The sequence below is a fragment of the Bufo bufo genome, chromosome 1 (genome assembly GCF_905171765.1).
Source record: "Bufo bufo chromosome 1, aBufBuf1.1, whole genome shotgun sequence".
Taxonomy (NCBI): domain Eukaryota; kingdom Metazoa; phylum Chordata; class Amphibia; order Anura; family Bufonidae; genus Bufo; species Bufo bufo.
Genome location: NC_053389.1, coordinates 528,633,578 through 528,653,820, shown reverse-complemented (window position 1 = coordinate 528,653,820; position 20,243 = coordinate 528,633,578).

Here is a 20,243-nt window from a genome sequence, read left to right as displayed (position 1 = left end):
AGATATCAGCGTCACACATCATTTGAATTTGCCTCTTATCTAGGGCTTAATAAAATGTATAAAAATTTAGAGGCTGAAAGGGGTTTTGATCACAGAAACCGTGGACATGGGGCAATGGCATTACCACTGAGCTTCAGAGTCAGGTGTCAGGGACTCTGAGCATTGCTGTAATGAGCCACTCGGGTGTGTTTTTCAATTACATCAACTTCCACTGCTGGACTACAGATATAGGGGCAAATAATAGATGTATTTATGCCAGTTTTCTGCTGTAATGCATTAAAACATAAGGTGTTCTATGGAAGGCAAGCAGCGCATGACCTTCTCTGTAACTCCCATCAACTTTCATGACGAGAGCTGCAAGCAAATGTATCCACTGTTCCATTGATTTCATGGGGGAAAAGTGGCAATTGAAGGTCACTTTGAATTGTCTTTCTCCCAATAGGTGGGTGTCCTAGGCATGATGATCTGCATCTATCAAGAATGTATTCTGTTAATATTCCATAAATGTCTAAGATCATAATATTCCTTTATACACATCTAAAATCTGATGTGAGTAAATATACTTCACATAGACTGTGTTTTTTAAAGATAATACCCATGTTTTTGAAGGGATCATCCCTCACTACTATTGACATGGTATGTTCTAGGTACCTAAAATAGGTAATTTATTATAGATGGTTTAGATTTTGCTAGGTATTATAATAAGAAAGTACAATCATTTCTTAGTGATCATGATTCTGAAGTCTACTCTGAGTATATGGTATCTTGAATAATACATCATCTTCATCACCTGGCTGTGTATTTGATAGATTTGTTGATGGTATTCCTATGGCAAATTTATATCTCCTAATTTACATATAAGAGATGCCTCCTCACGTGATAAGTGTAATGTTGATTTATTTAGTGACATTTGTGGAGAGAGAATGCCTGCAAAAGATTGGCCTTTTAAATGGCATATAATTACCAGATTCTCAGATGTTCCAAAATGAGATATTTTACCAATTGTAACTTACAGTAGCTTTTCGTAAGCATGAATCGTATCTGGAATAATAAGAAGACGGAATAAAATGTATAAGGTACCTGAAACCGCACAGCTAAAAGCAAGAAAAAAAAAATTGAATTAACTGTGCAAGCTGAAAAGCTGCTTTGACAAATGACTGGAGGACTAGATAGGAAGCCAGAACTAGTGGCACAAAATACTTATTTCAAGCTGAACAAGAAACATTCACTTATTCAATGCAGTTGTCAGCAGTTTATTGATGCAACTTGTACTGCAATACCAATTCATTATTATGCAGTAATAATATAAAGGTCGAAAGAATAAATCTACAAATAATGTGTATAACAGTACACATAGTTTTACATTTTAAAATAGCCCCTGCAGCCTTCATGGAAAATATAATATGGAATGAACCCTGAAGTACATTATTTGCATTCCAATGTTCCATTCCAATAGATATAACTAGTGATGGACGAACATCGGCCGGGACGATTCGCAAATGCGCGTTAGCGGCGGGCCCCATTCACTTTAATGGCAGGCGCACCTGAAAAACCTTCAGGTCATATTTGCAGCCAGCAATCGGTTTGATGTATACAAATGTGCAGCACTCCACGTTTTTGTATCCTGCAGAGTCCATTAAAAAAATGCATACATTAACGTAATTTTTTTTTCTATCATGGAACTGTATGGTGAACGGACGTCACTGCACGGCATCAGTATCAGGCATCTGTTAACGCATACATTTTTGGTATGTATTAAATGGATGGCAAAAATAGGATCTGAACCCAGCCCTAGTGTCAGAATAAGCACCAGTACACAGCGGAGCAGCGTGGTGGAAAAGGGAGGCCATAATAATACCGAAAATTACGCAGCACTCCTCTGTTTTGATAGAAAATTCCAGTGACTTTTCTTAATAAAGCAGCATACAATTGCAACGTTTCGACTATAATAAGTCTTTATCAAGCCCTATCAAGACTTATTATAGTCGAAACGTCGCAATTGTATGCTGCTTTATTAAATAAAGTCACTGGAATTTTCTATCAAAATTGAGGAGTGTTGCGGATTTTTCCAAGTATTATTATTCCAAGGGACCCTTAACCAGTGATGGCCCGTTCGCATTGTTCGTCCGTGAACACATGCGGGCTGCCATCTTTTTTCACAAGTCCGGCGAGGCACAGGTAAGCCGTTACCTGTGCCTGTGTGCGAGCCCATCTGAAATAAAATGCGGTCAGAGGGAGCAGGCAGTTCCGAGAACAGCCCGATGAAGGACCCCGGCGGCTGTTCTCGGAACTGCCTGCTCCCGGTAACCGCATTTGTTTCAGACCGGCTACCGGCACAGGTAAGGGCTTACCTGTGCCTCGCCGGACTTGTGAGAAAAGATGGCAGCCCGCATGTGTTCGCGGGCGAACAATGCGAACGGGCCATCACTGCCCTTAACCTGGATCTTGACCTGCGAGCACCATGTCTGGACCAAAATTGCTGGTACCAGATGAATTTGACTTTTCCCTAATGTGGGGTATGTAGTGCTGCTTACTTTGATGTTAAAGGAAAGGGGAGGCCGCCATGTACTGACAGAGCACTACCTGGTCCAGGTGGTCTGGAATGAGGACTATGTTTCCCAAGGATCATTTTCTACTGGGAAATACAGGGCACAGTATAATACACCAGACTCTATATAATATAAACATATTAGCCCTACCCCCGAATAATAATTCAATTAGGCGGTCATTTATTATATAGAAATATGTCTATGTTAGGCGTATTTCTGACACAGATTGTGGCACAAAGGTCCTTAGCACTGCAATCTGCATTTTATTCCCGCTCATGCCAGGTCTAAAAAACGGATGGCCTGGGCAGAGAATTGAATACAGTTATAGCCATCCAGTGATTGGATACCACCGCCACAGTCACATGACCCTGTGACATTAGAAGGTCCTTTTGGTGAATGTGGTTCATACGCCACCATGATGAGAGGTAGAGGAGTGAGACAAGGGTGTGATTATGTGGCTAGAGATAAAAAATTTAACTGTCGGCCACTACAGGCCCCAAAAATTAGACAATAGGCATTCACCTGACAGCAAAGAACTTTGGATTCTGTGGCTGGAGGTACATTAGGCGGTCACAAGATAAATATGTAACTCTCGGCCAGTACAGGTCCCAAAAATTAGGCAATAAGCATTCACCTGACAGCACACAACTTTGTAGGATTCTGTGGCTAGAGGTACATTAGGCGTTCACAGGATAAATATGTAACTGTCGGCCAGTACAGGCCCAAAAATTAGGCAATAGGGATTCACCTGACAGCAAAGAACTTTGGATTCTGTGGCTGGAGGTACATTAGGCAGTCACAGGATAAAAATGTAACTGTCCCCCAGTACAGGCCCTAAAAATTATGCAATAGGCATGCACCTGACAGCAAAGAACTTTGAATTATGTGGCTGGAGGTACATTAGGTGGTCACAGGATAAATATATAACTGTAGGCCAGTACAGGCCCCAAAAATTAGGTAATAGGCATTCACCTGAGAGCAAAGAACTTTGGATTCTGTGGCTGGAGGTACATTAGGTGGTCACAGGATAAAAATGTAACTGTTGGCCAGTACAGGCCCCAAATATTTGGCAATAGGCATGCACCTGAGAGCAAAGAACTTTGGATTCTGTGGCTGGAGGTACATTAGGTGGTCATAGGATAAATATGTCACTGTCGACCAGTACAGGTCTCAAAAATTAGCCAATAGGCATTCACCTGACAGCACAGAACTTTGGATTCTGTGGCTGGAGGTACATTAGGTGGTCATAGGAAAAAAATGTCACTGTCGGCCAGTATAGGCCCCAAAAATTAGGCAATAGGCATTCACCTGACAGCAAAGAATTTTGGATTCTGTGGCTGGAGGTACATTAGGCGGTCACAGGATAAATATGTAACTATCGACCAGTACAGGCCCCAAAAATTAGGCAATAGGCATTCTCCCGACAGCAAAGAACTTTGGATTCTGTGGCTGGAGGTACATTAGGCGTTCACAGGATAAATATGTAACTGTCAGCCAGTACAAGCCCCAAAAATTAGGCAATAGGCATGCACCTGACAGCAAAGAACTTTGGATTCTGTGGCTGGAGGTACATTAGGCGTTCACAGGATAAATATGTAACTGTCAGCCAGTACAGGCCCCAAAAATTAGGCAATAGGCATTCACCTGACAGCAAAGAACTTTGGATTCTGTGGCTGGAGGTACATTAGGCAGTCACAGGATAAAAATGTAACTGTCGGCCAGTACAGGCCCCAAAAATTAGGCAATAGGCATGCACCTGACAGCAAAGAACTTTGAATTCTGTGACTGGAGGTACATTAGGCGGTCATAGGATAAATATGTAACTGTCGGCCAGTACAGGCCCCAAAAAATTAGGCATTCACCTGACATAAAAGGACTTTTCTGCCGCTGTATATACATAAGGCAAGGACCATTCTTTGTTCTTGGTGGTGGCGAATATGTGTTGGCTTTCATAAGGAAATTCAATTACACGTGGTCATCATAGGTGTTGAATTCTTCAGAGATCCATGTCTCATTATTTTTTTAAATGTTAGGTAGTCCACATTGTAATGAGCTAGGCGAGTGCGCTTATCGGTCACGATCCCCCATGCTGGGCTGAACGTCATTTCGGACAGGACACTCAACGAGGGGCAAGCCAAGTGTTCTATGGCAAATTGTGCCAGCTCTGGCTACAGGTCAAGCCTGCACACCCAGTAGTCAAGGGGTTCTTTGCTTCTCAGAGTGTCCACATTGGCCGTTAACCCGATGTAGTTGGACACCTGTGGGTCTAGGCGTTCCCTGAGGCTGGATCCGGAGGGCGGCTGTCGATGGTTTGCTTGCAATAATGATCTCATATCTGAAGTGACCGACACATCTTCAAACCGCCCTCTTTTTGCAGGCGCGGAAGGATTGGTACCCGGACCTGTTTTGCTGTGGGTGAAAATTCCTCTGCCAGTGCCCGCAACAGCAGAAGGCAGCATTTCTCGCAGCAAAGCCTGGAAATGCTGCATTCTGACAGCCCGCTATTTTGTGTCCGGGGGTCTAAGTAAGTTGCCACCAAGTACAGGTCCTGTACTTATGCTTTTTATACGGGGGTCCCTCTTCAAACACTGGAGCATGAAGGCCCCCATTTGCACTAAATTGTAAGTGGTGGAGTGCCCTGGCTACTGCTCATCGCCCAAGATAATGTCGCCCTCGGTCTCCTCCCCCCAGCTACAGACAACACCAGGGATCCCCGAAAAGATTAAAGCCTGCTCTTCTTGCTCCTCCTCCTACCCCCAGCCACCATCCTCCTCTGAATCCTCTCCAGAGTCCTGCTGACTTGTCTCAGATGGAGTATTCCCCCCTGGGAATTCATGCAGCATTGCAACTTCCTCATATTCCAGCTCCTGCGGCTCGACGGCTTGATCAATGACACGACGCAATGCACGCTCCAGAATGAAGGCGTAAGGTATGATGTCACTGATGGCAACCTGGATGCAACTGACCAGTTAAGTGATCTCATCAAATGGCTGCAGAAGTCTGCATGCGTTGCGGTGAAAAGAAACCAAGCTCCCCAGAACCTGTCCTGCCGCAGAGTTCGTACAGGTAGTCGTTAACGGCATGTTTCTGCTGGAGCAGCCTATCAACCATATACAAGGTGGAGTTCCAGCGCGTCGGGCAGTTACAAATCAGACGTCTGACGGGCAAGTAGTGTCGCCGCTGAACGTTAGCAAGGCGAACCATGGCCGTGTAAGATCTTCTAAAATGGCCAGAGATTCTCCTGGCGTGCTGCAAGATGTCCTGGATCCCGTGTTATTTGGCAATGAATCGCTGCACGACTAAGTTCAGGACGTGTGCCATGCACGGCACATGTGTCATTTTGCCGTGTTTCAGTGCGCTCAGCAGATTTGCACCATTGTCGCACACCATTTTACCAACTGTCAAATTGAGCGGGGTTAGCCACTGATTGGCCTGTGACCTCAGAGCTGAAAGGAGTGCAGGACCGGTGTGGCTCTTGACTTTCTGGCACAACAGCCGCAGCACAGCATGGCAACATCTCACCTGACATTTCGAATAGGTTCTGAGGAGCTTGGGGGGTGCAGCAGTAGAGGCTGTAGCAGTGGAAAAAGGGGAGTCATACGAAGAGGATGTAGGAGGAGGAGAAGAAGAGGCCGGCCTGCATCCAATCTGTGGTGGTAACACCAAATACAGAGGGGTGCCACAGGTTACAAGCTTGATGGTTGTCAGAAGGTTCACCCAGTGGGCAGTAAAAGTTATGTCCCTTCCCTGCCCGTGTTTTCTAGACCATGTCTCTGTGGTCAGATGGCACCAACATTGTGTGCCAAAAATATATTAACTTGCCGCTGAACGTGGCCATATAGTTCAGGGATGCTCCACTGGGAGAAATATTTCCTTCCGGAGACCTTCCATTGTGGTGTGCCAATGGCCACAAATTTTCTAAAGGCCTCCGAGTCCACCAATTTATATGGCAGTAGTTGGCGTGTTCCGACAAGCCAGCGTTCAGCCGTTGGGCAAGAGGATTATCCGGCGTCATCATTTTTTTACGCTCGAACATTTGGGCCACGGAAGCCTGCCTTGTACCAGATTAACGTGATGAGGGCACGATGGAAGGTGGAGTGGAGGACAAATGGGAGGAGAGAGGAGAAGGAGAAGAGGCAGGACGTGGAGCACCGGGAGTGTGGCTTTGTTAGTTCTGACGGTGTTGCTCCCACTAAGCTCAGTGATGGGAGGCCAGGTGCCTTCTTAAGGTGGTCGTCCGTAGGTGACTGTTGGGCTTACCGCGACTTATGTATTGACAGGCTGCAGATGGCGACACTATTGTCAGCAGCTGACACGTTAAAAAATACCCAAACTTCGGAGCCATGTGACGGCGTCCTGGGATACATTTGCCGTCTGCTTTTTGCCTCCTGTGCACTGCGAGTTCTGCCTGCTTCTCCTCCTTCTCCTCCCTATCTGCTGCTCTGTCTCTCCCTCTGAACTTCCCTCCTCTTCCTCTCTTGTGGGCACCCACGGGATGTCCATCGACAGGTCATCATCGTCACCTTCACCACCACTGACATAAGAGATCTCAGAGTAGGCAGCAACAGTGGGGACCACCCTCCATGGGCTGATCTGGGTACTCTCGTCAGACCGCTGGGTGGCGGCCGTTGCTACCTCCTCTTCCTCATCCGATGCCAAGAATGGCTGCGCATTGGAAAGGTCTGGGAATGGATGGAAAAAAATAATTCCTCTGACTCGAGTGGAGGGGCTATGGTGGTGGTGTCTTTGGGGGTGCACACAGCAGAGAGTGAGGAGGGTGCAGATACAGAGGATGAGGAGGGTGCAGAAGCGGAAGGCAGAGTGAGACACTTAACCAACTCTGGTGCGTCCTTTGACATAATCGCACACACCTTCTCCAACTTCCCACTTAGGCTCCGGCTTGGTGCACCTGCCTAACCCCTACCACCCCTGTGGAACAGCCTGCCTCTTCCTCTACCTGTCATTTTCAAAATGATTCTGTGCCAAAGTCCCTAGAGAAGAGCAGTATTTGAGGAAGCTGATATATGGCAGGCCTCAATCAGTTGTTAGTTGAAGCTGGTGTACGGTATCACCCTCAAGCAGTAATTTTGTGGACACAGGTATATGGAAAACCTCCATCACTATTTTGTGGAAGCTGATATATGGCAGGCCTCAATCAGTTGTTAGTTGAAGCAGGTATATCAAAACCCGCAATCTGTATTTTATGGACGCAGGTATATGGAAAACCTCTATCACTATTTTGTGGAAGCTGATATATGGCAGGCCTAAATCAGTTGTTAGTAGAAGATGGTATATCACCCTCCAGCAGAATTTTGTGGACGCAGGTATATGGAAAACCTCTATCACTATTTTGTGGAAGCTGATATATGGCAGGCCTCAATCAGTTATTAGTTGAAGCAGATATATCAAAACCTGCAATCTGTATTTTGTGGACGTGTAACGGTCGCGTACACACACACACACACAGGGGGGAGGATAGTGACAGGGGACAACTGGACGGCAATCCCTAGCTTGGAATAAGTGCTGGGAGGACAGACCAGACAAAGAACAGAGAGTGAACGGACCAAGTCAATACCAGGAGAGCAACGAAGTACAAATGGAGCAAGCAAAGAATAGTCAGGAGAAGCTAGGGTCATAAATACCAGGAGCGTTGTGAAGTAACAAAGGAGTCATCAGAGGATCGTCAGGAGATAGCCGGGGTCTGAATACCAGGAGAGCAGCGCAGTACAGAAGGAGCAGGCAGAGGATCGTCAGGAGATACACAGAGGGTAAGTATGCCAGGTGTGCAAAATCACAGCAGAAGCTAAATAACACACAACCTGTGGCCTGCAGGCGGCCTGTTTAAATACTGAGCAGCAGGGGTCATGTGACGTGGCCAGCGTCACATGACTCGCCATGCTGTTCATGACTGAGAACAGAGTGCCCAGCTCGGTGCTACACGCCCCATGACAGGACGCAGGTATATGAAAAACCTCTATCACTATTTTGTAGAAGCTGATGGCTGATATATCACCCTCAAGCAGAAATTTTGTGGACGCAGGTATATGGAAAAGCTCTATCACTATTTTGTGGAAGCTGATATATTGCAGGCCTCAATCAGATGTTAGTTAAAGCTGGATTTATCACCCTCAAGCAGTAATTTTGTGGACGCAGGTATATAGAAGACCTCTATCACTATTTTGTGCAATCTGATATATGGCATGCCTCAATCAGTTGTTAGTTGAAGCTGGAATATCACCCTCAAGAAGTAATTTTGTGGACGCAGGTATATGGAAAAGCTCTATCACTATTTTGTGGAAGCTGATATATGACAGGCCTCAATCAGTTGTTAGTTGAAGCAGGTATATCAAAACCCACAATCTGTATTTTGTGGACGCAGGTATATGGAAGACCTCTATCACTATTTTGTGGAAGCAGATATATGGAAAGCCTCAATCAGTTGTTAGTTGAAGCTGGAATATCACCCTCAGGCAGTAATTTTGAGGACGCAGGTATAAGGAAAACCTCTATCACTATTTTGTGGAAGCTGATATATTGCATGCCTCAATTAGTTGTTAGTTGAAGCCGTTAAATCGAAACCCGCAATCTGTATTTTGTGGAGGCAGGTATATGGAAAACCTCTATCACTATTTTGTGGAAGCTGATATAAGGAAGGCCTCAATCATTTGTTAGTTGAAGCTGGTATGTCACCCTCAAGCAATAATTTTGTGGACGTAGGTATATGGAAAATCTTAATCACTATTTTGTGGAAGCTGATTTATGGAAGGCCTCAATCAGTTGTTAGTTGAAGCTGGTATATCAAAACCCGCAATCTGTATTTTGTGGACGCAGGTATATGGCAAACCTCTATCACTATTTTGTGGAAGCTAATATGTGGAAGGTCTCAACCAGTTGTTAGTTGAAGCTGCTACATCACCCTCAACAGTAATTTTGCGGACGCAGGTATATGGAAAACCTATAGCACTATTTTGTGGAAGCCGATATATGGCAGGCCTCATTCAGTTGTTAGTTGAAGCAGGTATATCAAAACCCGCAATCTGCATTTTGTGGACGCAGGTATATGGAAAACCGCTATCACTAGTTTGTGGAAGCTGATATATGGCAGGCCTCAATCAGTTGTTAGTTGGAGCTGGTATATCACCCTCAAGCAGTAAATTTGTGGACGTAGGTATATAGAAAACCTCTATCACTATTTTGTGGAAATTGATGTATGGAAGGCCTCAATCAGTTGTTAGTTGAAGCTGGTATATCACTCTCAAGCAGTAATTATTTTGTGGACACAGGTATATCGGAAACCTCTATCACTATTATGTGGAAGATGATATATGACAGGCCTCAATCAATTGTTAGTTGAAGCAGGTATATCAAAACCTGCAATGTGTATTTTGTGGAGGCAGTTATATGGAAGACCCCTATCACTATTTTGTGGAAGCTGATATATGGAAGGCCTCAATCAGTTGTTAGTAGAAGCTGGTATATCACTCTCAAGCAGTAATTTTGTAGACACAGGTGTATGGAAAACTTCTTTCACTATTTTGTGGAAAGTGATATATGGCAGGCCTCAATCAGATGTTAGTTGAAGCTGGTTTATAAACCCTGAAGCAGTAATTTTGTGGACGCAGGTATATGGAAAACCTCTATCACTATTTTGTGGAAGCAGATATATGACAGGCCTCAATCAATTGTAAGTTGAAGCAGGTAAATCAAAACCCGCAATCTGTATTTTGTGGAGACAATTATATGGAAGACCACTATCACTATTTTGTGGAAGCTTATATATGGCAGGCCTCAATCAGTTGCTAGTTGAAGCTGGTATATCACCCTCAAACAGTAATTTTGTGAACGTAGATATATGAAAAACCTCTATCACTATTTTGTGGAAGCTAATATATGGAAGGCCTCAATCAGATGTTAGTTTAAGCTGGTATATAAAAACCAGCAAACTGTATTTTGTGGATGCAGTTATATGGAAGACCTCTATCACTATTTTGTGGAAGCTTATATATGGCAGGCCTCAATCAGTTGCTAGTTGAAGCTGGTATATCACCCTCAAACAGTAATTTTGTGAACGTAGATATATAAAAAACCTCTATCACTATTTTGTGGAAGCTAATATATGGAAGGCCTCAATCAGATGTTAGTTTAAGCTGGTATATAAAAACCCGCAAACTGTATTTTGTGGATGCAGTTATATGGAAGACCTCTATCACTATTTTGTGGAAGCTGATATATGACAGGCCTCAATTAATTGTTAGTTGAAGCTGGTATATCAAAACCCGCAATCTGTATTATGTGGAGGCAGTTTTATGGAAGACCGCTATCACTATTTTGTGGAAGCTGATACATGAAAGGCCTCAATCAGTTGTTAGTTGAAGCTGGTATATCACCCTCAAGCAGTAATTTTGTAGACGCAGGTATATGGAAAACCTCTATCACTATTTTGTGAAAGCTGATATATGACAGGCCACATCAGTTGTTAGTTGAAGCAGGTATATCAAAACCCGCAATCTGTATTTTGTGGATGTAGGTATATGGAAAACCGCTATCACTATTTTGTGGAAGCTTATATATGGCAGGCCTCAATCAGTTGTTAGTTGTAGCTGATATATCACCCTCAAGCAGTAATTTTGTGGACGTAGTTATATAGAAAACCTCTATCTCTATTTTGTGGAAGCTGATATATGGAAGTCCTCAATCAGTTGTTATTTAAAGCTGGTAAATCACCCTCAAGCAGTAATTTTGTGGACACAGGTATATGGAAATCCTTTTTCACTATTTTGTGGAAGCTGATATATGACAGACCTCAATTAATTGTAAGTTGAAGCAGGTAAATCAAAACCCGCAATCTGTATTTTGTGGAGACAATTATATGGAAGACCTCTATCACTACTTTAATGAAGGCCTCAATCAGTTGTTAGTTGAAGCTGGTATATCACCCTCAAGCAGTAATTTTATGAACTCAGGTATATAGAAAACCTCTATCACTATTTTGTGGAAGCTGATTAATGGCAGGCCTCAATCAGATGTTGGTTGAAGCTGGTATATCAAAACCCGCAATCTGTATTTTGTGGAGGCAGTTATATGGAAGACCGCTATCACTATTTTGTGGAAGCTGATATATGGAAGGCCTCAATTAGTTGTTAGTTGAAGCTGGTATATCACCCTCAAGCAGTAATTTTGTAGACGCAGGAATATGGAAAACCTCTATCACTATTTTGTGAAAGCTGATATATGACAGGCCTCATCAGTTGTTAGTTGAAGCAGGTATATCAAAATCTGCAATCTGTATTTTGTGGAGGCAGGTATATAAAAACCGCTATCACTATTTTGTGGAAGCTTATATATGGCAGGCCTCAATCAGTTGTTAGTTGTAGCTGGTATATCACCCTCAAGCAGTAATTTTGTGGACATACAGTACAGATCAAAAGTTTGGACACACCTTCTCATTCAAAGAGTTTTCTTTATTTTCATGACTATGAAGGCATCAAAACTATGAATTAACACATGTGGAATTATATACATAACAAACAAGTGTGAAACAACTGAAAATATGTCATATTCTAGGTTCTTCAAAGTAGCCACCTTTTGCTTTGATTACTGCTTTGCACACTCTTGGCATTCTCTTGATGAGCTTCAAGAGGTAGTCACCTGAAATGGTCTTCCAACAGTCTTGAAGGAATTCCCAGAGATGCTTAGCACTTGTTGGCCCTTTTGCCTTCACTCTGAGGTCCAGCTCACCCCAAACCATCTCGATTGGGTTCAGGTCCGGTGACTGTGGAGGCCAGGTCATCTAGCGCAGCACCCCATCACTCTCCTTCATGGTCAAATAGCCCTTACTTTCAAAGTTTTCCCAATTTTTCGGCTGACTGACTGACCTTCATTTCTTAAAGTAATTATGGCCACTCGTTTTTCTTTACTTAGCTGCTTTTTTCTTGCCATAATACAAATTCTAACAGTCTATTCAGTAGGACTATCAGCTGTGTATCCACCTGACTTCTCCTCAACGCAACTGATGGTCCCACCCCCATTTATAAGGCAAGAAATCCCACTTATTAAACCTGACAGGGCACACCTGTGAAGTGAAAACCATTTCAGGGGACTACCTCTTGAAGCTCATCAAGAGAATGCCAATAGTGTGCAAAGCAGTAATCAAAGCAAAAGGTGGCTACTTTGAAGAACCTAGAATATGACATATTTTCAGTTGTTTCACACTTGTTTGTTATGTATATAATTCCACATGTGTTAATTCATAGTTTTGATGCCTTCAGTGTGAATCTACAATTTTCATAGTCATGAAAATAAAGAAAACTCTTTTAATGAGAAGGTGTGTCCAAACTTTTGGTCTGTACTGTAGGTATATAGAAAACCTCTATCTCTATTTTGTGGAAGCTTATATATGGCAGGTCTCAATCAGTTGTTAGTTGAAGCTGGTATATCACCTTCTAACAGTAATTTTGTGGACGTAGATATATGGAAAACCTCTATCATTATTTTGTGGAAGCTTATAGATGGCAGGCCTCAATCAGTTTTTAGTTGAAGCTGATATATCACCCTGAAGCAGTAAATTTGTGGACGTAGGTATACAGAAAACCTCTATCACTATTTTGTGGAAGCTTATAGATGGCAGGCCTCAATCAGTTGTTAGTTGGAGCTGGTATATCACCCTCAAGCAATAAATTTGTGAACGTAGGTATACAGAAAACCTCTATCACTATTTTGTGGAAGCTGATATATGACAGGCCTCAATCAATTGTTAGTTAAAGCAGGTATATCAAAACCCGCAATCTGTATTTTGTGGAGGCAGTTATATGGAAGACCTCTATCACTATTTTGTGAAAGCTGATATATGGAAGAAAATCACAGAAATATAGTGGCAAATATGGGGGAACTGCTCAAACCCCAAACACTGTAGCGTGTTTCTCATTGGGGGAGCAGTCTCACCACATGTGGACCGCAGCAAACGACCATCCCCAGCAAAAAATGCGTACAATGGAAGATGCCGGCGCGGTCCACATGCACCACAAAGGCATCCTACATAAAATGGAGCATTGTGTGGATGAAAATATAATCATATAAATTACAGAAAAAAATGCACCAAACGGATATGCCACTGACTATACTAGCTAGTCATACAAGCAGATATTAAAAGCTGAGACTTTTGCCAATATATTCCTGTCAGGAACACATCGGAGCCCATCATGCACCACGTCATGGTCGCTCAGCATGGCAAGGGTCCTACCACTATGCTAACTATGGTGTGAACACGGTCTGAAGGTGATGAAATCCAGCTCACAGCCAAGCTTCCACACAACTGCATAGCAGGACAACTAGTGCAATGTGAATAAAGCAAGACTGTAAGCCACACCCATATCAGACCATGTGATGGAGGCTACCAGGTGCAAAAGAGTGTTAAATGTCAGGTGAAGGCACATTCAATACATATAAAACAAAATCACAGAAATATAGTGGCAAATATGGGAAAACTGCTCAAACCCCAAACACTGTAGCGTGTTTCTCATGTGTTCCTGACAGGAATATATTGGCAAAAGTCTCAGCTTTTAATATCTACTTGTATGACTAGCTAGTATAGTCAGTGGCATATCCGTTTGGTGCATTTTTTTCTGTAATTTATATGATTATATTTTCATCCACACAATGCTCCGTTTTGTGTAGGATACCTTTGTGGTGCATGTGGACCGCGCCGGCATCCTCCATTGTACGCATTTTTTGCTGGGGATGGTCGTTTGCTGCGGTCCACATGCGGTGGGGCTGCTCCCCCAATGAAAAACACGCTACAGTGTGTGGGGTTTGAGCAGTTCCCCCATATATGCCACTATATTTCTGTGATTTTGTTTTATATGTATTGAATGTGCCTTTACCTGGCATTTAAACATTCTTTTGCACCTGGTAACCTCCATCACACGGTCTGATATGGGTGTGGCTTACAGTCTTGCTTTATTCACATTGCACTAGTGGTCCTGCTAGGCAGTTGTATGGAAGCTTGGCTGTGAGCTGGATTTCATCACCTTCAGACCGTGTTCTCACCATAGTTAGCGTAGTGGTAGGACCCTTGCCATGCTGAGAGACCGTGACGTGGTGCATGATGGGCTCTGATGTGTTCCTGACAGGAATATATTGGCAAAAGTCTCGGCTTTTAATATCTGCTTGTATGACTAGCTAGTATAGTCAGTGGCATATCCGTTTGGTGCATTTTTTTCTGTAATTTATATGATATATGGAAGGCCTCAATCAGTTGTTAGTTGAAGCTGGTATATTACCCTCAAGCAGTAATTTTGTGAACGCAGTTATATGGAAAACCTCTATCACTATTTTGTGGAAGCTGATATATGGCAGGACTCAATCAGTTGTTAGTTAAAGCAGGTTTATCAAAACCCGCAATCTGTATTTTGTGGACGCAGTTATATCAGGGATCTCAAGTCTCCCGGACGGTCAGGGAGTCTCCCACTATTAGATAGCGGCTCCCTGACACCCGCATGTGAGACAATATATCCCGGAAAAGTTTACTGATAGCAGAGCAGAGAGATAAGAGAAGTGACAGGACACAGAGTTTAGATTACAGGTTGAATTAACCCTTTAGGATCAAATTGGCTTCTCAAGGAGATATATATGTTAAAAGCATCCCTCCTTCTGTCTCATTCAGTAGCTATAGAACTATTGAGAGAGATGTATTTTTTGTAAATACATTTACACATTTAAATTCACCCCCCCTGGATGCTTGATTTTTTTCCTACAGTGGGGAAGATAATTACACACAGGGTTTTAAAGAATAAACTTCCTGACTCAGACCAAGAGCCGACTCAGCGAGTCAGCAAGTGAATCCAAGCATCCGCGCATGCGCATTGCGCAACCTAAGCTTCGGTTCACTTGCTTCTTGTCAGCTCAGCGAGTGAACCGAAGATTTGATTCATGAATGGGTTCATTTGAATGAACTGATTCAAATGAACCGATTCATGTAAAAGATCCGAACTTCCCATCTCTAGTTTACTCGCAGTAAACCTTTCCGGCAACCTGTAGAAGTGTCCCCTTCCCGGCGAGTGTGCACAGTGCAAGAAGAAGCCGATGCCAGCAGTCCGCAACGGCGCATCAGGCTGAGCCCGTGCGCACGCGCGGGATCTCAAAGCGGGAGGAGGGGGAGGGAGGGAGAGGCGGCACTGAGGAGTAGAAGGCGGCGCTGGGCACGAACTGCGATGCGTGCGGCCGGGCACCATGCATCCACAGACCTCCCCTGCTTGGGCACCTTAATTCAATGATTGACAGGTTAGTAAAACCTGTTTTTCCGCAGAATAAAGCCACAAATAGCTTTTTTAAGGCCACCTTAGAAATCAGAATGCTACCCTGGACATGAGCATATGTTTAGCTCACAGGGCTTATAGGTGGTGACAGAATCCCTTTAATCATATACATAAATATGATAATTTGAGGCAGGGTAATGAGCCCGGTCCTCCACACCAAAGATCAAAGTGTGCAGATACTGCATATGTTTGGAAAATGTAATAAAAAGTTTGTGGGAAAAAAAACCCCTCCCTGAAATGAGTTTTTGCAGGTTGGGATGTCTGTTATATAGAAGACCTCTATCACTATTTTGTGGCAGCTGATATATAGAAGGCCTCAATCAGTTGTTAGTTGTAGCTGGAATATCACCCTCAAGCAATAATTTTGTGGCCACAGGTATATGTAAAACCTCTATAACCATTTTGTGGAAGCTGATTATATGGCAGGCCTCAATCAAATGTTAGTTGAAGCAGGTATATCAAAACCCGCAATCTGTATTTTGTGGACGCAGGTATATGGAAAACCTCTATCACTATTTTGTGGAAGCTGATATATGGAAGACCTCAATCAATTGTTAGTTGAAGATGGTATATCACCCTCAAGCAGTAATTTTGTGGACGCAGGTATATGGAAAACCTCAATCACTATTTTGTGGAAGCTGATAGATCGCAGCCCTCAATCAGTATTTTCTGGAACCATACAAATGCACTATAATATACTTTCTATGTTAGAAAATATATTATAAGTATATCACACCCCTCTTTGTATCACACCTATCGATAGCACAATGTTACCAGTCCTTAGAAGGACTTTTGTGGCCCTATTAGCTAGCGTTTGGTGTCCCTAAGTTCTTAACAGCCTGTCCCTGCTCTAAAATGCAACCTCTCCCTACACTGGCAAAACACATAATGTAAAATGGCTGATCGGGTTCTGTTATAGGGTTGGGGGTGTGTCCATGTGCTGAAACGTCTCAATTGGCTGTCCTGTCCCACCTGATGGATGTGTCATGGGTCAAAGTTCGGCGCAATGCAAAAGAATATGGCGCGCGCGGACATCACTATATGTTTGCATGTTCGGCGGATCGCGAACGCGCATTGTTCGCCACGAACCGACCGCCGGGCGAACCGCAAGGCCATCACTAGATATAACAACATAAAACAAAACCATACTTATTAGGGTCAGAATGCCTGCCTATAAGACACACACAAGTAATGATTGTCAGAAGAGAAAATTGCTCGAGCCTAGAAAAATACTCCTTTTAATTAGGAGTAGCAGCAATGCAGTGTAGATGTGGAAAAGTAGGGTATTAGAGACAAATGACTGCAATAGTAGCAGAAGCAGAACAAGCACAGCATGGAACATAGAAGTCAGTAGAAACGGCTGTCTATCGGTAGTAATAGTAATAGCTATTGTTGAGCAAATCGAAGTCGATGAAGTGGAATTCGTTACGAATTTCAGGAAAAATTTGATTTGTCACAAATCTGAATTTCCTCGCATTTCGTGGTAACTAATTGGATTTTTTTCTAAAATGGCTGTTGCACATGTTACAAAGTGAAGGTAAGAAGCCTGGGAATAAGGGATCCACCATAATGCCGTGCAGCCATCCAATTAGCAGATAGCCAGCCCCTATAAAAAGCCTCATCATGCCCGGTCTCCACCATTTTATTGCAAACTTAGTGCAGGGAGACATGTGACAGGCGCTAAGGACAGTAATTAGGAAAGCCTTTATTTGTAAAATTTTAGTTTGGAAGAGTTCAGGGACAGCACAGGAACAGTTTAGGGAGATCATAGAGAGCCTTTATCCATACTATAGGGAGAACATAGGGAGAGTGCTGGGGCTAATTGAACAGCGCCCCCGTTGGTTAATAGATAAGCAATTCTATTACATCTTGATGCACTAATTGGGGTGAAAAGCTGTCTAATACTACTGCTATTGTGGTGTCCACATGGTTTTATACATAAGTAATTCTATAACGCCTTGATTCTCTAATTGGAGTTAAAAAGCTGTCTAATACTACTGCTATTTGAGTGTCCACATTGTTTTATACATATGTAATTCTACAATGCCTTCTTTCTGTAACTGGAGTGAAATAATGCTCTAAGAATGTAATTTCAGACCTTGGCCCTGATTTATCATGCCTTCACTGCAGAACTCAGGCATCAAAAAGTCACAGAAATAGGGCTTTGTAAGAGATTGCAGAAAATTTTTAGAATTTTTTGCACTCTCTAATGCAAAACGTTGCACCTTTTTGCATTTTTACACCACTCACTCCAGTTTTGTAATGTGGTTGGAAAAATGTTTGTGGTTAGCTATGTTTCACTCCAGATTTACCATTGAGACTTTTTTTTTTTTAAGTCGCAATCTCACTCCAGGAGGAGGGTGGAATAGGGAAACTTGAGTAGCTTCTCAAGACAAAAATGTTAGGTTTAAGTATAAGAAAAATCCATCAAACAATATGAGATATTTGATAAATGTGGCATAAAGTACTCCAACGCAGACTCAAGCAAAACTAGCTTCAAATTTTCCCCTCATGATAAATTCCACCCTTGTGTTATAGATAAATAATTCCATTAGGCCTTCATTCTGTAATTGAGGTGAAATAGCTCTCTATTTTACCATGTATTTGGCTTTATAGCTTGCACTATAGATACTACTTCTATTTGGGTGTGCACATTGTTTTATACATAAGTAATTCCATTAGGTCTTGTTTCTGTAATTTTGGTGAAATAGCATTCTAATACTGCTGCTTTTGGGGTGTTCACATTGTTTTATACATAAGTAATTCCATTAAGCCTTGTTTCTGTAATTGTGGCTAAATATATTTCTAATAATACATTTTCTTTTTTAATTACTGGTTCTCTAGCGATCTATGTGGAATCAGCAGACGGTGTAAAAGGAGAGCACACTTTCACTCTATAGTAGAATTTTGGGCCACTGCAAAGTTAAGTACATTATACCTGGCGCTAATATTGACCCCTAATGCTAAGTTCACACTTCAGTTATTTGGTCAGGTTTTGAACCATAACTGACCAAATAAGTAAAGTGCGAACTGAGTCTAAGAGTGACGCCTATCACCTGCCTGTCATACTGACACACAGTAACTGTTTCACTGCCACAGTAGATTAGTTATGCATTTATGTAGTTTCTGCAATGCACAGTGATGCACACCGAGATGCAAGCTCATTGTAGACGGGAAATAGCTGATTTATAAGAAATTAATATAAAATTTATAAAAAATTTGGAGATGCATCCAAATTCAATTTTTGAACTTTGCTCATCTCTAGTAATAGTAGTATGGGTGATAGTGGTAGTAGTGGTGGTAGTGGTAGAAGTTGCAGATGCTTTGCATTAATAGCAGTGGCAGTAGAGTATTAGTAGCAACAGGGCCGTCTTTAATATTGATTGGACCCTGGGCAAGAATTTACTTGGGCCCCCTGGATCCCGCCTTCCCACACCTTAAAAAAAGAAAAAGAAAATCTTATACTCACCTGTTTCCTTTCACTGGCGCTCACTAGCTGCTGGTACGGCGAGGGATGGTGCAACGCAGACGCGCACACCTCACCGCGTCCTGGCACAGGCGGGAGTGATGACATCATCACGCCTGCCTGCGCTGGGATTTCACTACCAAATAGACCTCAGGCCTGTAGTCTATGACAAGTCTTGTCGCCATCTGCAAATTTTAAGGCACATTGGCGACCATTTTGCTCGCCATCTGGAGCGCTGTATTGCATCAGTGACATGAACACTCTCCACATATAATGTTATATTACATCAGTGACATCACCGCTCTCCACATATAAGTGATATATTACATCAGTGACATTACTGCTGTCCACATATAGGCGATATATTACATCAGTGACATCACCGCTCTCCACATATATGTGATGAGCGGTGATGTCACTGATGTAATATATTACTTACCGGTATATGTGGACAGCAGTGATGTCACTGATGTAATATATTACTTATGTGTGGAGAGTGGTGATGTCACTGATGTAATATATCACTTATAAGTAATATATTACATCAGTGACATCACCGCTGTCCATATATAGGTGATATATTACATCTGTGACATCACCGCTCTCCACATATAAGAGGCATATTACATCAGTGACGTCATCCCTTGGCACTGGGGTGCGCAGCCAGGGCCGGCCTTAGGTGTTCAGGCGCCCTGTGCGAGCTAACCTTGTGGTAGTGTTACCTGCAGTCCTATGTAAAACCACAGATAACACTAGTGCTAAATAATGTAGTAGTGTTACCTGCAGTCCTATGTAAAACCACAGATAACACTAGTGCAGATCATGTGGTAGTGTTACCTGCAGTCCTATGTAAAACCACAGATAACACTAGTGTAGATCATGTGGAAGTGTTACCTTCGTTCTTAGTGTGCCTCC